The sequence below is a fragment of the Mauremys reevesii genome, unplaced genomic scaffold, assembly GCF_016161935.1.
Source record: "Mauremys reevesii isolate NIE-2019 unplaced genomic scaffold, ASM1616193v1 Contig43, whole genome shotgun sequence".
In the NCBI taxonomy this organism is placed as follows: domain Eukaryota; kingdom Metazoa; phylum Chordata; order Testudines; family Geoemydidae; genus Mauremys; species Mauremys reevesii.
Window position 1 is genome coordinate 286,395 of NW_024100855.1, and position 7,101 is coordinate 293,495.

Sequence of the window (7,101 nt, forward strand, 5' to 3'; positions counted from 1 at the left end):
GTCCTAGCAGACCTGCTATTTCATCATACCAGGGACAGCGCCATCGCTCTGCTGGTGATACCCAGCCCTGTCCCCCCCTGCAAGCGTCTCCAGGCTCCCCCCTCATCAAGGTATAAAACATCCCCCTGCAAAACACAGAAAGTCCCTACAATACCTTCCTTTCCACTCCGCTCTGCTGCAACACCCACAGAATGCAGCCAGCTGGTGAGGGCAGGGCCGGGGGAGAAGCTGAGACTGACTATGCAAAACATGCTGATTTTATTTGTCTTAAACCAAGTGCCGGGCTGCTGAAAATAGGACGAGTGATGGGCTTTAATCAGCAGCAAGGGAGTTTTAGATTCAGTATTAGGGAAAACTTTCTAACTCTCCAGGAAGTTCAGCTCTGGAACAGGCTCCAATGGTCCAGGTCCCTTCCAGCTCCACATTTCTATGAGTCTAAGCTTAAGGCCTCCAGGCACTGCTGTAATACCAGTGACAACACCCAGTTCTGCGCCTCCAGCAGATTCTGCAGGGGAGTAACAGGAGGTCCCACCCCGCCAGGGCATGGATGGGACAAACTCAGCCCAACCTCACAGGAACAAAGGACACTGGCTCAGGCAGCAACAAAAGAATCTGTTAGGGGAGTGACCCCCCTTCCTTTGGGCAGTCTGGGACTGTGATGAGGTGATGCTCAGCTGACTCTGAAGGGGGGTGGGAGGGAGCAAAGCCAGGAGGGAAGAAAGGACATGATAAAAGGGAGAGACGTTTGCCATGGTCTCTCTCTTCCTCCACCATCTACAGACACCACCACCATCAAGTGACTGAAACGCTGATCAAAGGGGAGAGCCTGGCTGAAGAGCACCCAGCATGTGGTGAAAAACATCCAAGCTTTAAGGACATTGAATGTGTTAAGACCAGCTTAGAATGCTCTGTGCTTTCATTTCATTAGACCAAATCTGACTTGTTCTGATTTGACTTAGCATCACTTAAATCTACCTTTATAGCTAATAAAGCTGTTTGTTTATTCTACCTGAAGCCGTGCGTTTGGTTTGAAGTGCGTCAGAGGCTCCCCTTGGGAGAACAAGCCTGGTACATATCAATTTCTTTGTTAAATTGACAAACTCTTATAAGCTTGTAGCATCCAGCGGGCATAACTGGACGCTGCAAGACGGAGGTTCCTAGGGTTGTGTCTGGGACCAGAGATATTGGCTAGTGTCATTTGGTTGCACAATCCAAGGAGCAGCTGACATGCCAGAGGCTGTGCGTGAACAGCCCAGGAGTGGGGGGTTCTCACAGCAGAGCAGGGTAAGGCTGGTTCCCAGAGTCAAGGATTGCAGTGACCTAGGAGATCACTAGGCCAGACAACACCAGAAGGGAACGTCACACACACTCAGTGGATTATAAGCTTTGTAATGATACCTTACAAGAGACCTTCTGCATGAAGCATATTCCAGTTACATCATAGTCACACTCATGAGCATATTTTCATAAAATCACATGGAGTGCAACGTCGCACTGGTCACCGCAATCTTTTATTGGATTTAGCCCTACAAGGCAGGGCAGCGCTTTTACCCCCGTGTTACAGACGGGGAACTGCGGCCCAGATCGATTTCAGTGGGAAATAGGCAGGTAAATACCAATGAAGATCAGGCCCAGGTGCTGCACCCCAGGTATCAGTGCTGGAGCAGGGAATCAAAGCCAGGTTTTGCAGGTCCCAGGTTAAGGTCCTAACGACGGCACCATCCTTCCTCTCTTCAAGGCAGGGGGGCCTGGCCCCACAGAGGGTGTCGTGCTGCTGAGAGTCACAACACAACTTTCAGATGCCTAGAAAAATCTCAGGAACAGCACCAGGATCCACCACGCCTGGGTTAGGTTCCCCGCTCTCAACACAATGAATGGGGAGAGGTAGGTGCCGTAGAATGGGATTCACAACAGCCAGCATGCTGGGCAGTGAGACGCCTACTCCGGCCAATGCTAATGAGAGGGGTGTGTCCTAAGCTCTGCCCCCTCGGGGAGTTTGGCACCTAAGTCCAGGCTGGAACAAGGCACCTATCTCCGCTAGCGATCCACGAACGGGACACGTCTCTGGAGTCAGACGGTTAAGCCACCCAAGTAGTTTCTTGTGAGATCCAGATAAACAACTGGACAGGGAGGATGACTATGAGCCACCAGTCTTAGGGTGCATTAGGCAAGATATTTCCCGTAGAGACAGGGAAGTGTTTGTACCATTAGTCAGTACTAACTGTCAGGGTGGTTAAGCACAGGAATAAATGGTGGAATTTTGTGGGAAGTTGTGGACTCTCCATCGTTGGAGATTAACAGCAGGTTGGACAAACACCTGTCAGGGATGGTCTAGATAATACTTAGTCCTGCCTTGAGTGCAGGGGACTGGACTATATGGACCTCTCGAGGTCCCTTTTAGTCCAACGATTCTGATTATACAAAGCACTGGTGAGACCTCCCCTGGAATACTGTGGGCAGTTCTGGTCTTCCATGTTTAAGAAAGATGAATTCAGACTAGAACAGATGCAGAGAAGGGCTACTAGGACGATCTGAGGCATGGAGGACCTACCTTATGAGAGGAGATTTAAGGAGCTTGGCTTGTTTACCTTAACCAAACAATGGCTGAGGGGAGATAGGATTGCTCCCTATCAATACATCAGAGAGATCAGTACCAGGGAGGGAGAGGAGTTATTTAAGCCAAGGGCCAATGTCAGCACAAGAAAAAATGGATATAAACTGGCCATCAGTAAATTGAGGTTTGAAATTAGATGAAGGTTTCTAACCACCAGAGGAGTGACGTTCTGAAACAGTCTTCCAAGGGGAGCAGTGTGAACAACAAAATTACTTGTTTTAAGACTGAGCTTGATATTTGGGGTGGGGGTGGGGGGTTACGATGAAGTTGCCTACAGCGGCATGTGGCCCAGCCATGAGTGCAATTAGCAAATATCTCCAATGACCCGTGATGGGACACAAGCTGGGGAGGGCTCTGAGTTACTACAGAGAATTCTTTCCCAGGCATCTGTCTGGTGGGTCTCGCCCACATGCTCAGGGTCTCACTGGTCACCAGATTTGGGGTCAGGAAGGAATTTTGCCCCAGCTCAGCTTGGCAGAGACCCTGGGGAGGTTTCATCTTCCTCTGCAGCATGGGGCACGGATCACTTGCAGGATTGAACTAGTGTAAATGGTGGATTCTCTGTCACTTGAAGTTTTTAAGCCATGATGTGAGGACGTTAGTGACTCAGCCAGAGTTTCAGGGTCTGTTACAGCAGTGGGTGGGTGAGGTTCTGTGGCCTGTGACATGCAGGAGATCAGACTGGATGATCGTGATGGGCCCCTCTGGCTTTCAGTGCTAGGAGTCTATAGGGCTGCGTGTGTGTCTGGTGGGTGGGCAGCAGGGACACAAGTGTACAGGCCAGAGATCAGCAGATGAATCCCGCACTGCCGGGGTGGCGCCAACATGGGTGAGTTGTGAGAGTCTGAGGCAGGTGTTATTCTCCCCCACTCCCCCATAACGAACGGGGTCTAAGAACAACCCCCATGACACCTGCATCTGCCGAACTGAACAGGCAGTTGGAGGCTTCCTGCTTCAGGGCATTGTGGGCCAACCGTCAGGAAACAGCAGTTGGGAGTTGTTGTTGTGCAGCTGCTGGGGTGTAGATACGACGTGTCTCACAACCAAAGAGCTGGATAAGGAAAGCGGGAGGGGCGACAACACAATATGTTGAAGTGGTGAAATACCACAGTCCTCAACAGAAAAGCAGCTGAAATCAATTTCTTCTTTGGCAGGCGTTAAAATCCCCTCCCCCCCGCCCCAAGACCATCAATGAAGAATTGAGAAGCAGTTCCTGTTGGTGTCTGGCTGACTGAATGCTTATTACACAGAATGCCATTTGTTTTCAGTTTTTAACTGAAAAATTCCAGGGTTTTACAAAAGCTATTGGGTGGAGGGGTTTTTAACCAATTCTTGACCTCTCCAGTACATGGAAATACTAATTATGTTTTAAAAAATCCAGTACCTTACATTACATTGATGTGTTCCCATTAATAATAAGTTAGACTAAGTGTAAATGCGAGCTGTCTATTAAAGTGAAACACACACACATATATGAGTGCCTACATGTATGTACTATGTACAGTTCATAACACAAACCACAGCGTTAAACTGAGTTTTCTTTCAATACTCTCACTTCTCTCTACTTGTTGCTTTTTTTTCTTCTGTCCCCCAATATTTAACCAGAAAACTGTGAAGTTAATTTTTTGCAGTGATTTTCACCTATGTTTAAAATTGTTTGTAACAAACACTGATAAATTCCCAGGGACTTTTAAACAAAATAAAAACCAAAAAAGAAAGGGCCTTGGTTCTATATATTACTAGTAACACATTAGAGAGTCTGAATCTTAATAAAAGCTCCACCACTGTAAATGTTTCCATCAGGATCGGATGTTTTTCTAAACTCTCTGCTCTAGTTCAAACAGGAATTCATCCAGGGCCGCTCTGTGGCTGGTGCTATTCCGGAGATCCAGCTACACGATCACAATGGTCCCTTCTGGCCTTGGAACCCATCCATCTTGTCCGCTCTGTCTCAGAGTCGTGGGACGTCAATGGGCCCCGTTCCAGACTCTTCGGTTCTCATGAGCCAGTCTTGCCACCACAGTCTGGTGCCAGGCTTTGTCCTTACGCTGCGCTGGTATAAATGGGCTGCATGACCCGGGCCCATTGTTTGCCCTGAAGCTTAAAAACCAAGCCGGGTGGTGCAGGGGGTAAAGCGTCCCAGGACTGTGTTTGCTCCTAGCTCTGAACAAAGAGCTCTGCTAAAATGGGGAATCGCTCCCAGCGCTGGTGCACTGTCTACGCTGGTGCTTTATAGCGCTGACATGTGCATTACTCGGGGGGGGGGGGGTGTTTTTTCACACCCCTGAACGAGAAAGTTACTAGTGTAGACAAGCCCTAAATCAGATCAACTCACCCAGCACCTGTTCCCCTAGTAATAGCAGCTGCAGAGCATGAAACCCACAGTCGGCACTTCAAAGCAAACAGCATTATCCCCCAAAGCTGCTCTGTCCGTCCGCAACGTGGATACGCAGCCTGGCACCAAACTCCGTGGGGGTAGGATGTGCACTGAGCCTGTGGCAATGGACGGGTCTGGAACTGGGGCCCATTGATGTCCCAGGACCTTGAGACAGAGCTGTCCTAGCTTACGCCCATGCTGGGCTCAATGCACCGGCTGCTTCTGGAGCCGAACAGCCCCAGGCCTGTGCTTAGACCACCAGTCAGGACGCCAGGCCGTCTGCGTCATTGCAGAGCGTCTGCCTAAAACCTTCCCCAACCCAACCCAGACTCACCTCCTGAAGAAAAACAGGCTATAAACTAGGCTAAGAAAGAGGTTTGTTTAAAAGCCCAAGAAACAGGATACAATGTGATGTACCTGTTACTCATTGGCCTGACTCCTACCAACCACATTTGCATGCGCAAAGATATTTGTATTAGTTGCCAGGGAAGAAAAGGAAAAAGCCAAGCAGAAGATCAATGAGCAATTAACAGACAGTTGAATCCGATCAGAATCAGTTTTTGCCATTTCCCGGGGGCTGGTACTTCTCCAGAGTCATTTATCTGGCAGTGTTTTGCATTATTTTAGTTCCTGCAGGTATTTCTGTAACCCTCCCCCCAGGCAGGAGTGGCAGAACGGCTGTGGGTGGGGACGGGGGCATGCGAGAGCACCCCCTCCTCAATGGAAATATTGCAGGGGCTGATCTGTTTCTGCTCCTGCCCATCAGGCTGCTCAGGCGGGGGGAGGGCTTGCAGCTGCTGGGAGCAGCCACTGGAGCTCCAGGGATCTGGCTGGGGAGCAGGTGTCGGGGTCCAACACGATCAGGTCAGCAGCAGCTGCCCCTGGGGAAGAGACGGAATCACCAGGACCCCTCTTCCCCGGCCTTTTTACAGGGTTAGATCCACAAAACAGACGGAGGTGGTCGTGCGCCGTTATCCCTGCGGTTAGAGCAGCTCCTGGGAGACGGTCGGGCTGTGGGGTGTCCTAGGGCAGGTACCTCCCAATCGCTCCTCCTGACGCCATATAAAGTACTCAGCTCTTCACTGGGCCAGAGAGCATGTGAGACTGTCCCAGCCACCGGGCTACGGAGCCAGTCACCGAGGAGGGAGAAATCCCTGCTCCACCCCCTGCGAACGTCCTCCCCATATACGGACAGTCCTGATATTTGGGGCTTTGTCCTATAAAGGGGCCTTTTACCCTCCACCCCCGTCCCGATTTTTCACACTTGCTGTCTAGTCACCCTACCTGGGTCTGCTCACTTGAGTTCTACTAACCCTGGGCTTACATTGCAGTGTAGATGTGCCCTTCAGTGCTACCCTCTATATCTTACCTCTCAGTCCCAACAAAGCATGGTGAGAGCACTGATCTGCTGACCAGGAAATTGAACCAATACGTCCAACAACCTCACAGGCTCCTTGGGCTGGTCAGTTTCTCTCTGTCCCTCACCTACCAAACAGGCCCGGGATAACGCTTGCTTGGTGAGGAAATATTTCATTCCTAGTTTGGGAGGCTCAGATTCTGCAGTGACGAACAGCAGACACCTCCTAAACTCCACCCATCTTCAACCTGGCTGCTACCCCAGAGAGGCAGGGCTGGAACAGCAGGTTTGGAAGCGAACGCTGGAGTGACATCTGTGTTCCTTCACAGATGCACCACTCAGTTCAGATCTATAGTTTGTATTCCTGGCCTGGGATACCAAGCACCCATAACCAGATGAGCACAGGACACCTGTTTTTACATCTCATCCATTCATCATTTATTTCCACTGTAAGCTCTTCAGGACGAAGGGTGTGGGGTTTAATTAGTCTGTAGAGCTCCGAGCATGCTGGTGCTTGGTAAGTAACAAATCACAATCCCTTCTGCCAAGATCAAACCACCTTCAGCCCCCTGCAAGACAAAAAATGTGCAACATGAGGAAACAGAATCAGCGGCTGAGCCATAAGAAATGGCCATACTGGGTCAGACTAAAGGTCCGTCTAGCCCAGTATCCTGTCTGCCAACAGTGGCCAATGCCAGGTGCCCCAGAGGGAGTGAACCTAACAGGCAATGATCAAGTGATCTCTCTCCTACC